The sequence below is a fragment of the Mustela erminea genome, chromosome 7 (assembly GCF_009829155.1).
Source record: "Mustela erminea isolate mMusErm1 chromosome 7, mMusErm1.Pri, whole genome shotgun sequence".
In the NCBI taxonomy this organism is placed as follows: domain Eukaryota; kingdom Metazoa; phylum Chordata; class Mammalia; order Carnivora; family Mustelidae; genus Mustela; species Mustela erminea.
Genome location: NC_045620.1, coordinates 60,650,886 through 60,674,066, shown reverse-complemented (window position 1 = coordinate 60,674,066; position 23,181 = coordinate 60,650,886).

Genomic DNA, 23,181 nt, shown 5'->3' with positions numbered 1-23,181 from the left:
TCTGCTCTGATTTGTCTCAGTGATGTTTTGTAGTTTTCAGCGTACAGATCTTATACTTTTTTTCACACTTATCCTTAAAATTTTCATAATTTTTGTAATAGTGTAAATAGCATTGTTTTTTAAATTTCAATTTCTGCTTGTTGCTAGTATATAGAATCCAATTATTCATTCCATAGGTTAGTTAGAGGTATGTTACTTAGTTTACAAATATTTGAGATTTTTTAGGTAGTTTTCTATTATTGATTCCCATTTTCAATCCACTGTGGTCAGAGAACATACTTTCTATGACTTGACTATGCTTAAAATTTACTGAGACTTGTTTTATCGTTCAACTATGTAATATATTAGTAAATTGTCCAAGTGCACTTGGAAAGAATGTGTATTCTGTTGCTGGGTGGAACGTTCTATATATGTTAATCAGTTGTTTGGTAATACTGGTCAAGTCTTCTACTTCCTTACTGATGGTCAGTATATATGTTTTACTGATTGTTGGGAGAAGGATATTGAAATTTCCAACCATAATTATGAATTTATTTCACCTTACAGTTTTATCAGTTTTTGCTTCATATATTTTGAAGAATCAGTATTAAGATGTCAATTCTCCCTAAATTGATTTATGAATTCAAATCTATCTCAACCAAAATCCCAGCAAGCAGGAACTTCTGCTCGGAGCTCAATTCTAGGAGGAAGGACTATTTGGCAAAGTGGGAGTGATGTGAACTTGCAAGAAATTCTTTGTTAGAGTGAATTACAGACAAGGAAAAAGAAAGTAGTATTATTTAGCATGTACCTTAAGTCTTAAAAAGAATATTTCATAATTTCCAAGGAAAAGATAATCATGAATTATGATGAAACTTTGTAACCGAAAGGAGACTCGTAAACATTAATTTCTGCCAATGTATTATTGTTATTATTTTTTCAGTGTTCCAAGATTCATTATTTATGCACTACACCCAGTGCTCCATGCAATACTTGCCCTCTTTAATACCCACTACCAGGCTCACCTATCCCCCTACCCACCTCCCCTCTAAAACCTTCAGTTTGTTTCTCAGAGTCCACAGTCTCTCATGCTTCATCTGCCCCTCCGATTTCCCCCAACTCACTTTTCCTTTCCTTCTGATGTTCTCCATGTTATTCCTTATGCTCCACAAGAAAATGAAACCATATAATTGACTCTTTCTGCTTCACGTATTTCACTCAGCATAATCTCCTCTAGTCCCGTCCCTGTTGATGCAAAAGCTGGGTATTTCTGATGAAGGTGTAATATTCCATTGTATATATGGACATTATCTTCTTTATCCATTCTTCTGTTGAAGGACATCTTGGCTCTTTCCCACAGTTTGGCGACTGTGGCCATTGCTGCTATGAACATTGGGGTACAGATGGCCCTTCTTTTCACTACATCTGTATCTTTGGGGTAAATATCCAGTAGTTCAATTGCAGTGTCATAGGGAAGCTCTATTTTTAATTTCTTTTTTTTTAAGATTTTATTTATTTATTTGACAGACAGAGATCACAAGCAGACAGAGAGGCAGGCAGAGAGAAAGGGGAGGAAGCAGGCTCCCCGCTGAGCAGAGAGCCTGACGCGGGGCTCGATCCCAAGACCCTGGGATCATGACCTGAGCCGAAGGCAGCGGCTTAACCCACTGAGCCACCCAGGCACCCCTCTATTTTTAATTTCTTAAGGAATCTCCACACTCTTTTCCAAAGTGGCTGCACCAACTTGCATTCCCACCAACAGTGTAAGAGGGTTCCCTTTTCTCCCTATCCTCTCCAACACTTGTTGTTTACTGTCTTGTTAATTTTGTCTGCCAATGTATTGTTAATTGAGGTCACAGTGGCAGTGGGAATTGAGGGTCGGTTCAGATTACACCCAACTTCAAATGATGTTTTAGACTGTAGCTTTCATTTTGAGTGAAGCGGAATGCCATTGGAGGGTTTTAAGCAGAGAGCTGACATGATTTGACTTACATTTGAAAATGTTCACACTTGTTGTTATGTTAACCTATAGCAGGTTATTGTACAACCTCAATAATAACATAAGAAACTTATACTTCCACTCTCCATCCCACCTTTTGTGCTATTCTGTCCTAGATTTTTTTTCTGGAAAAAAAAAAAAAAACCCTTCATTTTGCCTTTCATTATTTTTAGTGATCACAGAATTCTAAGTAGAATTACTTTCTTTCAGCAATTTTAAAATGTTTTCCATTGCTCTGGCTTACATAGTTTCTGATAAGAAATCTATGATTATTCTTTGTTCCTCTTTAGGTAAAAGGTCTTTTTTTTCTTTTGATCACTCTTAAGGTTTTCTGCTTAACACTGTTTTCAGGAATTTGATGTGTCTTACTGTGTTTTTTGGAGGGTAGTTATTTTCACTTTTTGGGTTCATTGAGCTTCTTAGACTCAATGAATGTATATAGTTTAGATCAAATTGGGAAATTAGGGAGCCATTATTCCTTCAAATATATGTTTCTGTCCCTCCTTTTCTCCTTCTAGTAGTTCAAGTACAGTAGAGTACTTGATATTATCCCCATAGGTCACTGAGGCCCTGTTCATTTATTTTCAATCTTTTATATCCCTGTGCTTCCTTTTGGATAGTTTTTTGGATACTCTATATGCATTTTGGATACTATTACCATCTACTGTTATGTGTTTAAATTCACTAATCTATTCTTTTGCAGGATCTAATCCGTACATTTTTTCCTATCCGGTGATTTTTTCTTAATTTTCAGAGTTTTTTTGCCCCTTAAAGAATGTTATGCACTTATAAGAAGTGAGATTTATAAAGGATTTTTTAGGACATAGTTTATCAGATGATACACAATAAAATATATTCATTAAAGCATAAATTAAAAAATAAAACCAAAATTATACAATTTGACCTCAAATTTTAAAATGCAAAGAAAAATGACCAGGAGAAAATATTGCAAATATTAAGAATGGGTGTTGTTCCCAGGAAACAGGATCATATGAGTACTCTAACTGTTTCTCTGGTCTCCTTATACTGTTACTACTTTCAAAACTTCTACAGAGAGCATTATATTGCGTTCAAAGTAAGAATGACAATCCCTTTTTATTTATTTAATGATTTGATTTATTTGAGATAGAACAAGAGTGAGACAGAGAGAGCGTGCACAAGCAGGGGGAGCAGGAGGCAGAATGAGAAGCAGGCTCTCTGCTGAGCAGGCAGCCTGATACAGAGCTCAATCCCAGGACTCTGGGATTATGACCTGAGTTGAAGGCAGACGCTTAACTGACTGAGCCACCAAGGCGCCCCGACAATTCATTTTTTAAAAAGCAGTACAAAATGGCTGAGCCATCCAGGTGCCCCATATTACAATTCTTTATCTATTTATTTATTGATGGACCCTTGGATGCTTCCATAGTTTGGCTATTATAAATAATGATGCAATAAACATAGGAGGGCAGGTATCCCTTTGAATTAGTATTTTTGTATTTGGGGGGTAAATGCGCACTCATGCAATTACTGGATTGTAAGGTAGTTCTATTTTTAACTCTTTCAAGAACCTCCATACCATTTTCCATAGTGACTACATGGGTTTGCATTGCCACCAGCAGTGCACAAAGGGTTCCTTTTTCTCCAAATCCTCACACCAACACCTGTTGTTTCTTGTGATGTTGATTTTAGCCATTCTGACAGGTATGAAGTGATTTCTCATTGTAGGTTTGATTTGTATTTCCCTGATGATGTGTGATGTTGAGCATTTTTCATGTGTCTGTTGGACAGTGGGATGTCTTTTTGGGGGGCAAGTGTCTGCTCATGTCTTCTGCCTATTTTCTAATTGGATTGTTTGGTTTTGGGGTGTTGAGTTGCATGAGTTCTTTATATACTTTGGATACTAACCCTGTATCAGATATGTCATTTGTAAATATCTTCTTTCATTCAGTAAATTGTCTTTTGGTTTTGTTGTTTTCTATACTGTGCAGGAACTTTTTATTTTGATGTTGTCCCAATAGTTTATTTTTGCTTACCTCAGGAGACATATCTTTAAAAAAAAGTCGCTACAGCTGATATCAGTGAAATTACTGCCTGTGCTCTCTTCTAGGAATTTTACGTTTCATGTCTCACATTTAGGTCTTTAATCTGTTTTGAGTTTATTTTTGTGTGTTTTTTAAGAAAGTGATCCAGTTTCATTCTTTTACATGTAGCTGTCCAGTTTTCCTAACACCATCTGTAGAGGAGACTTTCTGTTTTCCATTGGATATTCTTTCCTGCTTTGTCAAAGAATAATTGACCATATAATTGTGGGTATATGTCAGGGTTTTTCTATTTTGTTCTATTGATCTATGTGTCTATATTTATGCCAGTATATTACTATTTTAATTACTACAGCTTTGAAATATCTCTTGAAGTCTAGAATTTTGGTATCCTCAGTTTTTTTTTCTGTTTTTCAAGATTACTTTGGGTCTTTTGTGTTTCTATACAAATTTTAAGATTGTTTATTCTAGCTCTGTGAAAAAATGATGTTAGTATTTTGATAGGGACTGTATAAAATGTGTAGATTGCTTTGGGTAGTTTAGACATCTTAACAATATTTGTTCTTCCAACCCATGAGCATGGCATGTCTTTCCATTTCTTTTCATTGTCTTGAATTTCTTTTGCCCAGATTTTATAGTTTTCAGAGTGTAGATCTTTTACCTCTTTGGTTAAATTTATTCCTAGACATTTCATTCTTTTTGGTGCAGTTGTAAATGGGACTGTTTACTTACTTTCCCTTTCTGCTGCCTCACTATTAGTGTTTAGGAATGCAACAAATTTCTGTACATTGATTTTTTATGTTGTGACTTTACTGAATTCATTTATCAGTTCTAGTAATTTTTTGGTGGAGTTTTTACGGTTTCCCATATATAGTATATCATCTGAAAATAGTGAAAGTTTTACTTCTTTACCAGTTTGGATACTTTTATTTCTTTTTATTGTCTAGTTTTGTGGCTAGGACTTCCAGTACTATGTTGAATAAAAGTGGTGAGAATGGAAATCCCTGTCTTGTTCCTGACGTTACGGGAAAAGCTCTGTTTTTCCCCATGGAGTATGATGTTAGCTGTGGGTTTTTCATATAAGGCCATTATTATGTTCCAGTATGTTCCCTCTAAGCCCACTTTGTTGAAGGTTTTTATCATGAATGGATGTTGGACTTTGTCAAATACTTCTTCTGCATCTCTTGGAATGATCGCATAGTTTTTATTCTTTCTCTTATTGATGCAATGTATCACATTGATTGATTTGTGAATATGGAACCACGCTTGCATCTTGGGAATAAATTCCATTTAATTGTGGTGGATGATTTTTTTAATGTATTGTTGGATTTGGTTTGTTAGTATTTTGTTGAGGTTTTTTGCATCTTTGTTTATCAGAAATATTGGCTTGTAGTGTGCTCTCTGCCTCTTTCTCTCTCTCTTTTTTGGTATCTTTATCTGGTTTTGGTATCAGGGTGATAATGGATTTGGAGAATGAATTTGGAAGTTTTTCTTTTTTCATTTTTTGTAATAGTTGGGAGAAGAATAAAGATTAACTCTTCTTTAAATATTTGGTATCATTGCCCCTAAAAGCCTTCTGATCCTGGACTTTTGTTTGTTGGGAGTTTTTTGATTATTGATTCAGTTTCATTGCTGGTAATCAGTCTGTTCAAATGTTCTTTTTCTTCCTACTTCACTTTTGATAGGTTATATGTTTCTAGGAATTTACATATTTCTTCCATGCTGTCCAATTTATTAGCATATAATTTTTCATAATATTCTCTTATATATTCTCTTTATATTTCTGTGGTGTCTATTGCTAGATCTCCTCTTTCATTTCTGATTTTGTTTATTTGGCCCCCCCCCCATCTTTTTGATGAGACTGGCTAGAGATTTATCCATTTTGTTGATCTTTTCAAGGAATCATCTACTGGTTTCATTGATGTGTTCTATTGGTTTTCTTAGTTTCTGAATCATTTATTTCTGTTCTAATCTTTATTATTTCCTTCCTTCCGCTGATTTCAGGTTTTGTTTGTTTTTTTCCTAGCTCCTTTAGACGAAAGTTTAGGTTGTGATTTTTGTGATTTTTCTTGCTTCTTGAGGTAGACCTGAATTGTTATAAAATTCCTTCTTAGAACCACTTTTGCTGCATCCCAAAGGTTTTGCTCCATTGTGTTTTCATTTTCGTGAAATTTTTATTTCTTCTTTGATTTCTTGGTTGACCCATTCATTGTTTAGTAGCATGCTATTTAACCTCCTTATATTTGTGCTCTCTCCAGATTTTTTCTTGTGGTTGATTTCTAGTTTCATAGTGTTGTGGTCAGAAAAGATGCATGGTATGACTTCAATCTTTTTGAATTTGTTAAGACTTGTTTTGTGGCCTAATATGTGATATATTCTGGAGAATGTTCTATGTGCATTTGAAAAGAATGTGTATTTTGTAGAAGTTCTGAATGTATCTGTTAAATCCATCTGGTCTGGCATATCATTCAAAGCCATTGTTTCCTTATTGATTTTCTGTTTGGATGATCTGTCCATCCAGGTAGATTGATTATTGAAGTACCCTACTACTATTGTGTTACTATATATTAGTTCCTTTATGTTTGTTATTAACTTTTATGTATTTGGGTGCTCCTATGTTCAGCATATAATTTCTATGTCTTCTTGTTAGATTGTCCCCTTTCTTACTACTTAGTATCCCTCTTTTTCTCTTGTTACAGTATTTGTTTAAAGTCCATTTTGTCTGATATAAGTAATGCTACCCAAGTTTTCTTTTGACATCATTTGCATGATATGTGTCTTTTCATCTCCTCACTTGTAGACAACATATAGATGGGTCTTATTTATTTTATATTTTATATTTATTTTATTTATATTTTGTCTACTCCATCATCCTAAGTCTTTTGATTAGAACATTTAGTCCATTTACATCCAAAGTAATTATTATTTTTTTAAATAATATTTTATTTATTTATTTGACACAGAGAGAGAGAGATCACAAGCAGGCAGAGAGGCAGACAGAAAGAGAGGGGGAAGCAGGCTCCCTGCTGAGCAGAGCCTGATGTGGGACTTGATCCCAGGACCCTGAGATCACGACTGGAGCCGAAGTCAGAAGCTTAACCCACTGAGCCACCCAGGCACCCCAAAGTAATTATTGATAATATGTATTTATTCCCATTTTATTACTTGATTTGTGGTTGGTTTTATAGTTTTTCTCTGATCCTTTCTCCTCTTGCTCTCTTTCACGGTTTGTTGGCTTTCTTTAGTGATATACTTGGATTCCTTTCTCTTTATTCTCTGCATATCTCTTACTGGTTTTTGATTTGTGGTTACCATTAGGTTTATATATAACATCTTCAGCAAGTTGCTTCTGTTTTATATATATATACATATATAGATATATATTTTCTGTTTTATAACCCTATATATAAGAGTATATATAGAGTTATATATAGGTTATATATAACCCATATATATATGAACCTATGTAAGGTTATATATATACATATATATATCTTGCAGAAGTTGTTATATATAACCCTATAATAGGTTATATATATATACATGTATATGTATATATATACATATGTATTTATGTTATAAATATACATATATATGTATATATATAACCTTATATAGGTTCACATATATATATATATATAATCTTTTATATATATAGGGTTATATATAACAACTTCTGCAAGTTCTGATGGTTGCTCAAGTTTGGACCCATTTCTTACTTCTCTCCCTACCCCATGTTCTAGGTTATGGTGTCATCATAACATCCTTTTGTTTTTATGAATTCCTTGACTGATTTTTACAGAAATACTTATTTTTACTGCTTTGTTTTTTACTTCTCATACTCTCACTTTTGGTCTTTCCTTTCCACTTAAAAGTCCCCTTTAATATTTCTTGTAGGACTTATTTAGTGGTCATGAACTCCTTTAGCTTTTGTTTGTCTTGGAAACTCTTTATGTCTCCTTCTTTTCTGATGATAGCCTTGTTGGGTAGAGTATTCTTGGCTGCAGAGTTTTCCCTTTCAGCACTCTGCATATATCATGCCAAGTTCTTCTGACCTGAAAAGTTTCTGCTGAAAAATCTGCTGAAAGCCTTTGGGATTTCCCCTTGTATTTAATTGTCTTTTCTCTTGCTTCCTTTAAAACTTTTTCTTTATCACTACTTTTAATTATTGTGTGTCATGTGGATCTTGTTGGGTCAGTTTTTTTAGGGAGAATCTCTGTGCCTCCTGGATCTGGATATCTGTGTCCTTCCCCAGATTAGGAAATTTTTCAGCTATTATTTCTTCAAATAAATTTTCTACTCCCCTTTCTCTCTTCTTCTTCTTCTGGGACTCCTATATTATGAATGTTATTATGTACGATGAAATTACAAATTCCCTAAGACTATTCTCAGTTTGCATAACTCTAATTTGCTCAGATTTATTAATTTCCAATTTTCAGTCTTCCAGGTCATTGATTCATTCCTCTGTTTCATCTAGCTTTCTATTTATTTCATCAAGTGTATATTAAAGTTCATTTATATCTTCTTCATCTCTGACTGGTTCTTTTTTTTTTATCTCTTTATAAAGGGTTCCACTAATGTCCTCCACTTTTTCTCAAGTTCAGTGGGTATTTTTATGATCATTACTCTAAAATCTCTATCAGGCGTATTACTTATATCATTTTCACTTTGGTCTTTTGTTGTGGTTTGGTTCTGTTCTTTCACTGGGGAGATATTCCTCTATCTTCTCATTTTGTCTAACTCTATGTCTATTTTTTGTGTATTAGGAAAGTAGGTTACATCTCTTGCCCTTGAAAGTAATAACTTTATGAAAAAGAGGTCCTGTAGTGCCTTGCAGTGCAGTGTGTCCTGTTCCCCAGGGAGTGGTACTTCAGAGTGATTCCTGGGTGTGTTGTTCATGCCCTACTGTTTAGTTCTGGCATCTTTACCCTTCAATCCAGTTGTCTGGAGAGGCTCTCTTTGCCTGTTGTGAGCAGTGTTTGTTCCCTGGCTAAGTGGAGTACATTTTAACAAGATTTGTGCTGGTCTGCTTACAAAATGAGACCTGTTACCACTGCCACTGGAACTAAGGCCATGCCAAAACTGCAGGTGGGAAGTCAGGGTGCTGGCAAGTTTTGTGCTGCTTCTCAGGTAGGAACCCTGCAGCACCAGGACTGAGGCAAACATGACTGGGAAGTGGGGATCTGCTGAAGCATCATGGGGGGCTAACTTGGTGTAAGCAAGTCAGGTAGGAAATATTGGTGCCATGCTGGCTTCCACAAGTGGTACTGTGTTTGTGCTTGGGGGCAGAGGAGGGAAAAGGTGCCTGACAGTTCTTTTGTTCCTGGAGGGGTCTTCCTGTGATTCCTGCCTCTCTGGGCCACCCTCCGAGATGAGTAAACACTCTCCCTCCAGTCTGCCCATGACATTTTTTCAAACTGCTTCTTCCCTGCTGTATCTCTGCCATTTGAATGCTGTCTCCCTAACAATGGGGTCTCAGATTCTTAATGCCCTGTAGACTCACCCAGACCGAGCCCTCTAATTTTTAAAATTCTAGGCCCTAAGTCCTGCTGATTATAAGAACTCATGAGATTTGGCCCCTCTCACTTTTCAAAGCCAAATGTTATGGGGATTTGTTTTCCCAGTGCAGACTCCCTAGTGTGATAGTCTGTTTTGCCCTTCTCCATGCCACTTGCTCCCTACACACCACGGACCGCCACGGTCCATTTCAGTCCCAAACCATATCTTCCTCTTCCTACTTTCCTTGATGTAGCCCCTTCTCTCTTTATTTGCGGAGTTTGTTCTGCCAGCCTTCAGATCATTTTGGAGGTTATTTTGGAGTTATGTTCTATCCATGGGACAAGTTAAGTTTAGGGTCCTCTCATTCCACCATCTTCCCAACCTCTCACCCCCACCCCATCTAGTAATCTCAAGATTGTTTTTAATATCTAGAAATTCCATTTGGTTCTTTTATATATTTTTTACTTCTTTCCTTAGTATATTAATCTATATTAATATTTTATTAATTTAAACAGAATTATAGTAGCTCTTTTAATGTACTTTAATGTCAATTCCATCATTTCTATAATTTTTGGACCTGCTTCTATTGTCTAATTTTTCTCCTAGTTATGGGTCACATTTTTCTGTTTCCTGGCATGTCTGGTAATTCTTAATTGGATGCTGGAAATTGTAAATTTTATTTTGATGAGTGTCTGGATTTTTGTTTGTTCTTAAATGTGTATAGGGGATTTTTCTGATAGGTTATCTTCAACTCTTTTGGATGTTTCTTTTAAGTTTTGTTATGATTCATCTGGAGTGCCTTTTATTTTAGAGATAGGGCAGCCTCATTTAAAAAAATATTTTTAAAAAGATTTTATTTATTTTTTAAATTGTTATTTATTTTTTTATTTAAGGGCTGGCCTACTTCTAAGATATGGCTCTTTTTTATGTTTCTATTTATTTATTTATTTATTTATTTATTTGTTTGACATACAGAGATCATAATAGGCAGAGAGAGAGAGAGAGAGGGAAGCAGGCTCCCCACTGAGCAGAGAACCCGATGCAGGGCTCGATCCCAGGACCCTGAGACCATGACCCAAGCCAAAGGCAGAGGCTTAACCCACTGAGCCATCCAGGTACCCCTCTTTTTGAAGTTTCTATTGAATGGCTTGAATGATTATGGAGGACACTTTACTCTGGCTAATGGTGAATTTACATAATTTCTAGGACTGTCTGAATTCTGGGAACCATTCAGCTCATTACTCTCTGACTTTTGTCCTACCTCATGGAGTTATATCCTATTATTCAGGAAAGACTCAAGGAGACATCCATGTAAATTTCTGTGGCCCTTTGTCTCTTTCATTCTGTTACTCTCTTCTCTCTTGTACTCTGCCCCACAACTTCTAGTGGCCTGTACTCCTATCTCTGTTTCCTAAACTCCATGAGAGTTTTCTTCTGTGTTTGGGATACCCTCCCCATTCCATGATCCAAACAAGTAGATGGTTGGGATATTATGGGGATAAATATATACATACTTTTTGCATGAATGGAATAATATAGAATAAGCTGTTTCATGTATACAATATTTACTATTGAAACAGAAACAACCCCTCTCCTATTTTAGAATCTAATTTTCTCTAAGCTTTAGGTTAATCTGATGAGTAGATGAAGTAAACCCATAGAAGAAAGCTATTTAAGCAAACAACTTTCTTCCCCCAGGCATTCCAGAAGAAAAGGAGGGGAAAAAGAAACTGATATTTTAAAGTTTTCTTCAGGATCTTCACTCAGTAAGATTAATTTAAAACTATTTCAGTGTAGCATGGATGTTAAGTGAAATGACAATGCAGGAAACATGAAGGGAAGATGACCAGCCTGAGAATAAAGAAACTTAGATTCTAGTTTCAATTATAAACTGTTACTCTGTGATTTATGGCTTCAATTCTCTTATCTATGAATGAGGCACTGACCAATGTCCTGCCCAATCCCAAACTGTTTTCAGGATTGAATAAGCTAGTATACACAGAAATGGTTATAAACTATAAAGGGTCAGACTGAAAGATTATCAGACTGAAAGATTATTAGAATGATCAAGATTAAATCATTTTGGGAGTAATTTAAAGCATCCATAGTGACACGTCCAATTAGGAGAAGCCAGTCAGATTAAACATCGTGAACATGGCAAGGGTCAGTAGCCTTGACAAGGGTTTCAGAGTCTGAGCAGAGTGGTAGGCGAGTACTCCAAGGCCAGATTGTAGGCACCCCTATTTTTGTCATGATAGGACCCCTCAGAAGCCAACTTTCAGATATAAGCCTATTGAATGCTATCTCCTCTGTGCTATTTTTTTTTTTTTAAAGAATTTTTATTTATTTACTTGAGGGAGAGCATGAGAGGAGAGAGGTCAGAAGGAGAAGCAGACTCCCTGCTAAGCAGGAAGCCTGATGTGGGACTCCCTCCCAGGACTCCAGGATCATGACCTGAGTGGAAGGCAGTCGCTTAACCAACTGAGCCACCCAGGCACCCCTCCTCCCTGTTGTTCTAAAGACTCCTTTTGTCTCCTTTGCTACTATTGTAGCAACCTCTGTCCTTCCCAGTTAGTGCTCATGGCCCTTCCCAGCTCCCTCCCACAACATCCTTGGCTGACGGGGCTTCAGGTCCTCTCCTTATTGTTCCGCCCCCATTAAGAAGTATCATTCCTGGGCTGCCCACCCAACCAGCTGGCATTCTTCTGGACTGTGACAGTCAGAAACTCTAATTAACTGCTGCCTAATTATCAACCTAATTAAGGACACCTGCTAGGGAGATCGGCCCCTCTGATTCAGGTTCCTGCTATAGCTGTCACAGTTAATTTACTCCTGGATAATCAAGGGCTGACTATGGCCTTGTTTTCACCATGATGTTTGATTATCTGTAAATTGGCTCCCCCTTGGTAATCTGGATAATGGGGAATAGCCTATACTATAGGGAAAGCAGAGTGGGGTTTCTCAAACTTTACTGCTCAGAAGGAGGGGTCTACAAACCAGCATCACTGGCATCACCTGGAGCGACTTAGAAATGAAAGATCTCAGGCCCTGCCTCAGGTATGTTGAATCAGATTATGCATTTTAACCAGAGTGGCTGTGCTTTGAGTTTGAGAAGCTCTGTTCTAGACCAAGCCATACCCCTCAGAGAGCAGTGGAAAGTTGCCAGAGGCACCAGCAAGCATACAAGGACAGCAACTCCCACGATGTGAGAAAGAGATCAAACGGACAATGACCGCTGGAGGAATGAAGGGGGAGACAGTTACCACCGACGTGAAGGGAAAGGCAGTGAATCACTCTCAAGGCCAGAACCAGAGGGTTCCAACTACCTGCAGAGGAAGTTTCCCTTATCAACAGTGGGGCAATGACAATTTGAATGGGACAGCCCGCCTACCCAAATAAGCTCTAAGACATATTAATATGAATAAACCCTGGTTTCTGAATAATTTTAATTTCAAAACAGCAATATTCATCTAACACACTTAAACAAGATCAAAATGAGCAAGAGTGTACAGAATGAAGCAAGGATTTATACCAAAATCTAAGAATAAGAATACATTAAAATAGACAACAGTTATATACTCTATTGTTAAGTATTTGTCGTCTTGGTATCAGGGAGAACAGTCAAGAAGATGTCATCACAGAGGAATGGTGGGAAAAAGTTGAGATAAGGAATTAAAAGACCTGGCCTTGAATTTTGTTTCCACCTTAATACTTAATAGTTTCATGCCTTCAACTTTGTTGACAGTCTTTGATAAAATAGGCTTAAAAGGGGGGTGTTGTGAGAATCAGCCAAGACAGCTGGAAAACACCAGCTTTACCTGGCACCCTCATCAGTGTACAGTATATAATTCATTCCTTCATTCCTCAATGCAAGATGATGTTGCTCGTAGCAGGGCCTGGGGTTGGCAGCACTCTTGGGCATGGGAATGCTGCCGGATTTAACTCCTGTCTCTTGTAACATCAGTCTCTTTTAGAAAGGAGTCATTTTCAGGTCTTTGGGTGGAGTTCTGGTTAATGTGCCCAAGAGTAGGGACCCATCCCAGCCCTGTACTGGCCAGAAAGATCCAAGACAAAACTGAAAATCATCTTTTCAATTTTGAAAAATATGAAACTCCCTCACTTTTCTCCAGGTATTTATATGTTTTCTGCAATATTGCTTAACATGGAGAACTTGTTTTTTCTCAGCCCAAAGGGACCTAGATATACTCCTCTCAATTTTATTTTATAGCTAACTTGATCATATAAAAGGGATTCAGGTATTTTGATATATTACAAGTCTCAGCAGAAAACCAGAAAAGAAAAGAAAAAAAAAATCAAGCGTATGAGGCGGATAGAGAATTTATATGTATTATTGTTAGTCGAGTAAAAAGGAAAGAAAAAAATAAACTGGAAGAAAAGAGGTAGATAAAATCACTGAGGGAAGTTCTGATTACAAAATAAGACTTAGGTAGCAGATTTTATAAACCTACATGCTGAGCCAAATGAATATTCATTCATGCATCCCGTAATGCAACAACAGTGAGAGCAAGGAAGGTACCGGCCACAAATGAATGAGTCATTAATAAAACATTAAAAGCCTCTTCTCACTGGATAGTCAATACAAGATGTGCTGAAGCATAAAAATGTGCAATTTAATAAATAGTATGGCTTAACAAGTGGGTGGAAAAAACACTCAAATCCATGTAAATCATGCTGAAGATATTGTTAAAAGATTTTATGAAATGCCTTGGGAAAAAAAATATGCTGATCGCTCACAGATGTTGGTGGGCAATTTTGAACACATTTAGGGTTTTAAATTAGTTTTCCTTTTCTAAATCACTCACTTTGTTGTTTAAAAAGGGCTGGGGGAGGAATGCTCAGAAAAAAGAAAAAAGTACACAAATGAGGAAGGAGGAAGGGGAGGAAGAGAAACTGTGGGAAAAAAAAAAACAATTGGGACTTTCTATTTGAGATAACAAAAGAAAAGGATCTAGGATTCATAGTGAACCTCACACACAAAAAATTAAGGCAGTATTATGGTATACTTAGATAAGTATAAAAGTTAAGTGTAAAAAATAAGTGTATTTATTGTCATGGTTAAAAACAAGAATACAGTGTGTTTTAGAAAGAGCACTGGAAACCTGGCGATTCACAGACCTGTACCCCTGGGGATAAAAATATATGTTTATAAAAAATAAAAAAATTAAAAAAAAAAAAAAGAAAGAGCACTGGATAGGGGTTAGGAGTGTCTAAAAGTGAATGCCATGTACATTGTGTTCATGAGGATTTTGTGGTCCTATTCAGGCTCAGTGGGAAGTAGTGCGGGACTGATTTCTGCCAGAGATTATTGGTTCATATTAGATAAACTAGTAAGTTAGTTCATGTTGTTATGAAGAAACTCTGGGAATCTGCATTTTTTTCCTAATTTGTTTAAGCCTAAATTTCCTAATCTATAAAGGAAGGAGAATAAATAAAATGATGAGACTCAGAGGGAACCTGGGAGCATAGCTGAATTGGACAGGATACCCACCGTCAGAGCTGGGTTCTGTGGTGAAGTATTCAGAACAAGGGGCAAATCAAGTCTATCTACTTGAAATGGCCACATTTGGGCTCTAGAAAGGCCAACATAAACCCATGTTTGAGGGATAAGGGCTAGAATTAAAGTTTGAATCTCAGGGTCAAAAATCTCAACTCAAGACTAAGTTCAGAATAATAAATTTGAGGAAAAAATAAAAAGAAGGATTTCTTATTCTGAAAGAAGGATGCAAAATTCTAATGGCATCATAATTTTCTCTCTCCTTTAAATCTCCTCCTAAAAATGGACACAAAAATGAAGCCAGCAAAAGAAAACCCATGGACCACATCTTCAGTAAAACTAAGTGGCAAGATATCCCACAAGACCTAAAGTATGTATAAGTAGGACAGACCATCTGCCAAAAAGAAGGCCTTCACAGGTCCCACATGAGATACGCAGTTTGTGGAGGGGAAAGAAGAGTGCAACAATGGACCCCCACTTGTGTGGAAACCTGTACAGTGGGTCTGAAAACAATTGGCAGAATGGGAGTAGTCTCTACAGAATTAGAACAGAACAGTCTCAAAGTTCCTGGGTAAGCTCAGAGTATATTCTCTAATAGCATAGATGACAGGGGGTAGAACTGATAAATGTGAGGATAGATCCATAAAACTCTCCCAAAATAAACAGCGAAAAGTGACTCAGAAGAAGGGACAGGGCCCTACAGAATTATTATGAATAATAGAAGATCTGGCATTATTATCACTGGAGTCCCAAAGAGACAAGAAGGGAAGTCGAACTAAAAGAATAAAAGAAATAATCAGTGCACATTTGGTGAAAGATGCAAACTTGTAGATTCAAGAAACATAATGAATCTCAAATAAAATAAACCCAAAGAAAATGAAATCAAGACATATGGTACTAGTTTTCTATAGCTGTCATAACAAGTTACCACAAATTAAAAACATAACAAGCTTATTACCTTATAGTTCTGTAAGTCAGAAATCCAGTATAAATTTCATCAGACTAAAATCAGGTTGCTACGTTCCTGGGGGAGAATGTGTTTCCTTGCCTTTTCCAGATTCTAGAGGCTGCCCATGTTATTTGGCTCCATCTTCAAAGCCAGCAATGTCACATTTCTCTGTGCCTTCTTTAGCTGTCACATTGTTCTCTGACTATAGCTGGGAAAATTTGGTTGTACTCACCCAGATAAACCAGGATAATCTTCCCACTTCAGAGACCTTAACCTAATAAATACATCTACAAAGCCCCTTTGCCATGTAAGGTAATACATTAACAGGTAATAGGCATTAGAGCCTGAATGTCTTTGGAGGTGTTATTTTGCCTACCACAGGCATTGTAATTAAACTTCTGAAAACCAAAAGCAAAGAAAAAAAGCCTTGAAAGCACAGATAAATGAAGCACTTCCTATGGGGATGCACCAATTAAAATGACAGTGGGTCTCATCTGCCACCAGGGAGACCAGAAGAAAGTGACACATACTTTTCAAGTGATGAAAGAAAAAAAAAAAGTCAGCTGCAAATTCATTATCACCAGTGAGATCTAAAGAATAAAGGGGAAATAAAGACCTCAGATAAAGGACAACTAAAGGAATTTGTCACTAGCAAATATACTATCCAACATCAGAAAATGGCAGAATGTCTGATAAAAAGATTAACGATATGCTGTTTAAAAGAAATTCACTTCAAATTCAATAACATTAAGCAGGTTGACAGTAAAAGGATGTAAAAATATATCCCATGGAAACATCAATTTAAAAATTAAAGTGTCATAATTAAGATTATTAAAAATATGTGTAGTGATATCTCCTATTTCATTCTTGATATTACATTTAAATGATTAAAATTTACTTATTTTTAATTTAGAATTTTAGTTTTTTAGACAGTGGACTTTACTAATATGTGATGAAGTAGAATTGGAGGAAAGAAAATTCCCAGATACAAAGAAAGGAATTGCATAATGATAAAAGAATCAATTCACCAAAAGATGTAACTATCCTAAGTGTGTATCAGCCAAACCATTTAGAAGAAATGAGACAAAAACTTGAGCTAAAAAAAAAAAAAAAAGAAACTGACAAATCCACAGTTAAAGTTAGAAACTTTAATATCCTTCTTCAGCAACTAATAGAACTGCCAGACTAAAAATTAGTGGGGATACAGAAAATCTGAATAACGCATTGACCAATGAATCTAATTGATATACATATTGCATACTGTACCCAATAACAGCAGAATACACATTTCTCCCCCCAAAAAACCTATGAATATTCATAATTTAGACCATAACCTGGGTCATAAAACAAATTTTAGAACAGAAAAAGTTATAAACACGAGGAAATTAAATATAGGTCTCCTATGGGTAATTTTGAAGTGTGTTGTTTAATTATTCTGTTGTTCTAATTTGTAGCTTGAGTCTATTATGGTCAGAAAATATATTCTTTATGCTGCAATTTATTTTAAGTTGAATAGATAAAGAAGATGTGGTGTATATACACAATGGAGTACCATGCAGCCATCAAAAGAAATGAAATCTTGCCATTTGCAATGATGTGGATGTAACTAGAGGTATTATGCTGAGTGAAATAAGTCAATCAGAGAAAGACAATTATATGAGCTCCCTGATACGAGGAATCTGAGAGGCAAAGTGGGGGGCTTGGGGGTAGGGAAGGAAAAAAATGAAACAAAATGGGATTGGGAGGGAGACAAACCATAAGAGACTCTTAATCTCACAAACTGAGGATTGCTGGGGGGAGGGGGTAGGGATAGGGTGGTTGGTTTATGGACATTAGGAAGGGTATGTGCTATGTATGGTGAGTGCTGTGAAGTGTATAAGCCTGATGATTCACAGACCTGTACCCCTGGGGCAAATAACACATTATATGTTAATAAAAAAAATTTTGTTTTTAAATTACCCATAGATCAAAGAGAAAGTCTCAAAGAAAATTTAAAATAAATATGCAGAACTGAAAATAAATTAAAACACATATCAAAATACGTGGGATGCATTGAAAACAGTTTTTTTTTTTTTTTTTAAAGATTTTATTTATTTATTTGGCAGACAGAGATCACAAATAGGCAGAGAAGCAGGCAGAGAGAGAGGCGGAAGCAGGCTCCTTGCTGAGCAGAGAGCCCGATGCGAGGCTCGATCCCAGGACCCTGGGATCATGACCTGAGCCGAAGGCAGAGGCTTTAACCCACTGAGCCACCCAGGCGCCCCAGAAAACAGTTTTTTTTTTTTAAAGATTTTATTTATTTATTTGACAGAGAGAGCGCAAGTAAGCAGAGTGGCAGGCAGAGGGAGAGGGAGAAGCAGGCTCCTTGCCAAGCAAGGAGCACAATGTGGGGCTCAATCCCAGGACCCCGGGATCTCGACCTCAGCCAAAAGCAGATGCTTAACTAACTGAGCCACTCAGGCATCCTGGAAACAATTCTGAGAGGAAATTTCATAGTACTAAAGTGGTGACACTAGAAAAGAGCAAAGGTCTCAAATCAGTTATTTGAGTTCTTATCTGAAAAAAACAAAGACAAAAAAATAAAGGAAAGAAAGAGGAGAAAAATAACTTCCGAAAACGTATAAGAAAGGCAAAAATAAAGATCAGAGTAGAAGATGATGAAATTGAAAATAGGAAAACAAGAGAAAAATCAATGAAACAAAAAATGTTTATTTGAAAAAAGTCATTAACATTAATAAAGTTCTAGCAAGATGGACAACAATAAAAAAGAAGGAAGACACACATCAGAAATTAGGTAGGGACATCACTATAGATTCTACAGCCATTAAACAGCTAATAAGAGGGTGACATGAAGGGAAATGTAGTAGTAAGTACCTTCAAACACTATCTTCTCCATAAAAGCAATGAGAAAACTGGCAAAAAAAAAAAAATTCAGAATCAACTTTTTTTGGAACTTTGGCAAAGTTTTGCAGCAATCCAGGATGTATTTAAGTTAAATGTTGGAATCTCAGTAAGAACATTGAGCTCTTTGGTGTTTTAACTTGGTCTACACTCCTCCCTCCTCTTCTATTTTATTTTATTTATTTATTTTTAAGATTTTGCCTATTTATTTGAGGGAGAGAGAGATCACACAGGCAGAGGAGGAGGCAGAGGGAAAGGGAGAAGCAGGCTCCCTGCTGAGCAGGAAGCCCGACTTGGGGTTCAATCCCAGGATCCTGAGATCATGAGCCAAGCTGAAGGCAAATGCCTAACTGCCTGGGCCACCAAGGTGCCCCAGTCCCCTCTGCTCTTGTAACCTTGAAAAGCAAGAGTCCACAATCACAGTGAAACCTAGCACCTGCCAGCCACTGAAGAAGGAAGAATGGGATTAGGGAGTTCCTTTAAAGCCTTATTCACAGAGAACTGTCATTATTAACAAGTCTGGTGGTTCTCTAGAAGATCCTACTTACAAGGTTATCTTTATTTGACATGATTTGTAGCTCACCCAGTACAGAAAAGCCTGTCCTCTATGGGCAGTTGTAGAAAACATTTAGAAGCAATTGCTCAACTGGGAGGTGGGAGGCCAGAGAGAGCTCTCTGAGCTTCGGCAGGGTGTGTGGGGGGGCATTGAAATAAAAAAAAATTTAAAAAAAAAAGAAGCAATTGCTCAATTTACAGCTGCCTGAGGAGGTCAGCAGACTAACCCTAAAGCCTAAAAGTAAAAGCTGGTGAATGAGATATCTGTAAGCCTTAAGTACAGATACAGAAAAGATTTTTAAATTAGAAATAGATATTACTTTATTTCATTAACTTTAAAAGTTGGATGAAAGAGATAACATGATCATAGAAATTATCAAAGTTGGCTGAAAGTAAAGTGAAAAGTTTGTACAGACCAATAACCATAGGAAAAAAATGAAATAAAATTCAAAATGCTATTCTCCCTGCCAAAGGTTTAAGGTACATTTAATAGTTTAGGTGTAGTTTCTGAAATCTCTTGGAACAAATATCTTATACAAACTGTTCCAGGGCACAGAAAATAATGGGCAACATTGCTTTATGCTCAGATGAGACAAAGAAAGATAAGAAAATCATCTTTCTTGATTTCAGTCATTGGTTTAAAATATTAGCTGTCAGGGGCGCCTGGGTGGCTCAGTCAGTTAAGCACATGACTCTTGATTTCAGCTCAGGTCATGATCTCAGGGTCGTGAGACTGAGCCCTCCATTGGGGTCTACTAAGCATGGAACCTGCTTAAGATTTTCTCTCCCTCTACCCCTGCCCCCACTCGTACTCTCTCTCTGGCATTACTATTGATTTGTTCTATAAATATACAATTTTTTCTGTTATTGTTAGGGAATTTGGTTTCCCCTTGATTGTGCTGTTTTCTTCCACGTATCTGATGTTTCTTGATTGTATTCCCATTCATCGTTAGGTTTCCCTGTTCACATGTCAGTAGCCGCTGTTCTTGTTTATGGTACTCTGCCTCTAATATTTTAGAGGAAGAAGGAAAACTTGCTCCCTGGGGAGCTGGGCAAGAAGGAAGTTGGAGAGAAATAATGAAAGAAGTGGAAAGGAGGGGTAAGTGCATGTGCTGTCAGCCCTCTTGATCCAATCTTTATGTCTATTCTTATTTCAACTACTTTAACTTCATCCCACTACAGACTTATGGTGCTGGCATTTAAATAGCCATCCTGAGATTACTTCCTATAAGAGGTTTGACTTCTCCAAAACTATATTTGCTCAATTTTACATTTTTCTCATTTACCCAAAGGACACTGTTAGTTGATTTAGAGTGTATGTTCCCTGAAGATAGGCTCTATCACTAGATTACAAGTTCTTTGTGGATCTTATGTTGAGCATTCCAAAATGATTCCTATTCGATGGTAACGATGGCAAGAATATTGGGATGCTCTATTCAGTGTGTCCTTCTGTTTCTGATAGGGTCACTGAGCTGATAGTACTTTGGAAAGCCTATTGGTGTGTCCATTTATCAACCTTAAAGTGAAGAATGCTTTCATTATAAATTCTATAGCTTTATTATTTACTAAAGCATCCAAGGTTTTCCTGGTTGTATTTTTAGCCTGTATCTCCTCTTATATACTAACACTTGAGGAAATGTCATTGGGTTTCATAGCATCACATCCCAGCATTGTAGCTGGCATTATTATTCTTATTGAAAAACAAAAACAAAAACAAAAGGAACACACAGTGGTGAGGTAATTAATCATGTGCTAATGGAGGGAAAGAAACAAAACAAGATGTTTTGTATGGGGAAACCCCTATTCGACCCAATAGACTCTGATGCCAACCTTTGATGAGCACTGAGTATACTTGCTCCTTATTCTCACAATTATACCTACACTACAATTGTGTTGCAAAAACATGCTGATGCCGAAATGAGTAGGACTCTCTATGCATTAAAGCTGAATGATGGGGGACGCCTGAGTGGCTCAGTGGGTTAAAGCCTCTGCCTTCGGCTCAGGTCATGATCCCAGGATCCTGTGGGCTCTCTGCTCGGCGGGGGGCCTGCTTCCTCCTCTCTCTCTCTCTCTCTGCCTGCCTCTCTGCCTACTAGTGATCTCTGTCTATCAAATAAATAAATAAAATCTTAAAAAAAAATAAAAGCTGAATGATGGATGAGGAATTCCTATAGGACGGTGATGTGAAAGCTGATCAACACAGTTAACATCCCCTATCACTTCATTTATATACTGGCCATTAGCAGATTTTTTTTTTTTTTTTTTTAAATCAGGCACAGATTTTACAGGCTTCATAGAGTATAAAAATAAACTATGGGAAACATTGCAACCATCTGGGACACAGATGCACAGTGAGAAGGAGATAGTGTAGATGCCTGTAGAAAGTGACCATCAGTCATTCTTCAAACTTAGAACTTGTTGCCAAAAGCGGAAACCAGCTCTCAGTGTTAATGGAGTTATTGGCTGAGCAGTAATGAGGCTATTGATTGGACAAAAACTCCGTGGCCTTTTTCTTCTTTGGAAACTCTGAGCCTGAGCTTGCACAGAGTTACAATGGACATTTCTCTTCACAAATACTTTCCAAAATGCCCTAGCAAATCTTCTTCACAAAGTAGTCTTTAAATATATAACTCGGTTTCATATGCTACCTAGCAATTGATTTCCAATCTCCAGAATCATCTGGTAAAACCCAAGCAAGTAGGCTAAGAAGAAATTAAAGGTATAAAGCCATCATACCTATTCTATATTGTCTTCATTCACAGCTCTTTCTGAAAAAACCATGTCCTCACTTCTTGGACTCACTATACACCTATCTCCTCTTTGCTTTATGGCATTAAAGGATTGTATCCACCAGGCCTCTCCAGGTGACTGCATTCACATTCAGGTTCCCACCTACATTTTTAAAGCCACCTTCCATTAATATTGGGAAGGCGAAATCAACAGGATGCTGTGACTTCTGTGCGCAGGAGACAATTATCTTAGGTGGTACAGGTTGAAGGTTGTCAGTGAAGTGTCCATGCAGTAACAGGGGAAGCAACACACCAGCCAATGTGTGGAGCACACAGCTTTTACAGAAGGAAAACCCCAGTGAGCACATGAAAGTAAAGCATGCATTTCCTATCTGTTTGCCAAGACTGTAACCTATAGGCCTGCTGAAATGAAACTAAATTACACGTAACTACAGATAGAGGGATATGTGCATATATTTACAGATAGACGCACATGCATACACAGACAAACACACACACAGAAAGCTTTTACTGCATATATTATTTTTACTGGTTGCTGGGCTCTTGTTAAGCAGGAAAGCCTTTCTGTAGAATAATTAGTTTATCTGTAAGTTTGAGAAGCTGTCGAATAAGAAACTGCTCACAACTACATGCCTAACCATTCATTGCTCGGTTTCAGTTAGCTGGGTTTTATCGACGTCAGTGAGTATGCAATTGTTGACAGACATGGGGAAAGATTTCTTTTGAAATTCACACCAAAGCCTTGAGGCGTGTCTGTTTGGGCAGAAGCATCTTTATAAAGGTTGTATTTATTTATTTGACAGAGAGAGGCACAGCGAGAGAGGGAACACAAGCAGGGGGAGTTCGAGAGGGAGAAGCAGGCTTCCTGGGGAGGAGGGAGCCCCATGCGGGGCTCCATGTGGGGGGTCGATCCTGGAATTTTGGGATCATGACTTGAGCCTGACTGGAGCTGTTCAACCAACTGAGCCACTGAGGCGTCCCAGGCAGGGGCAGGTTGAGCCTCTGCAGTGGAC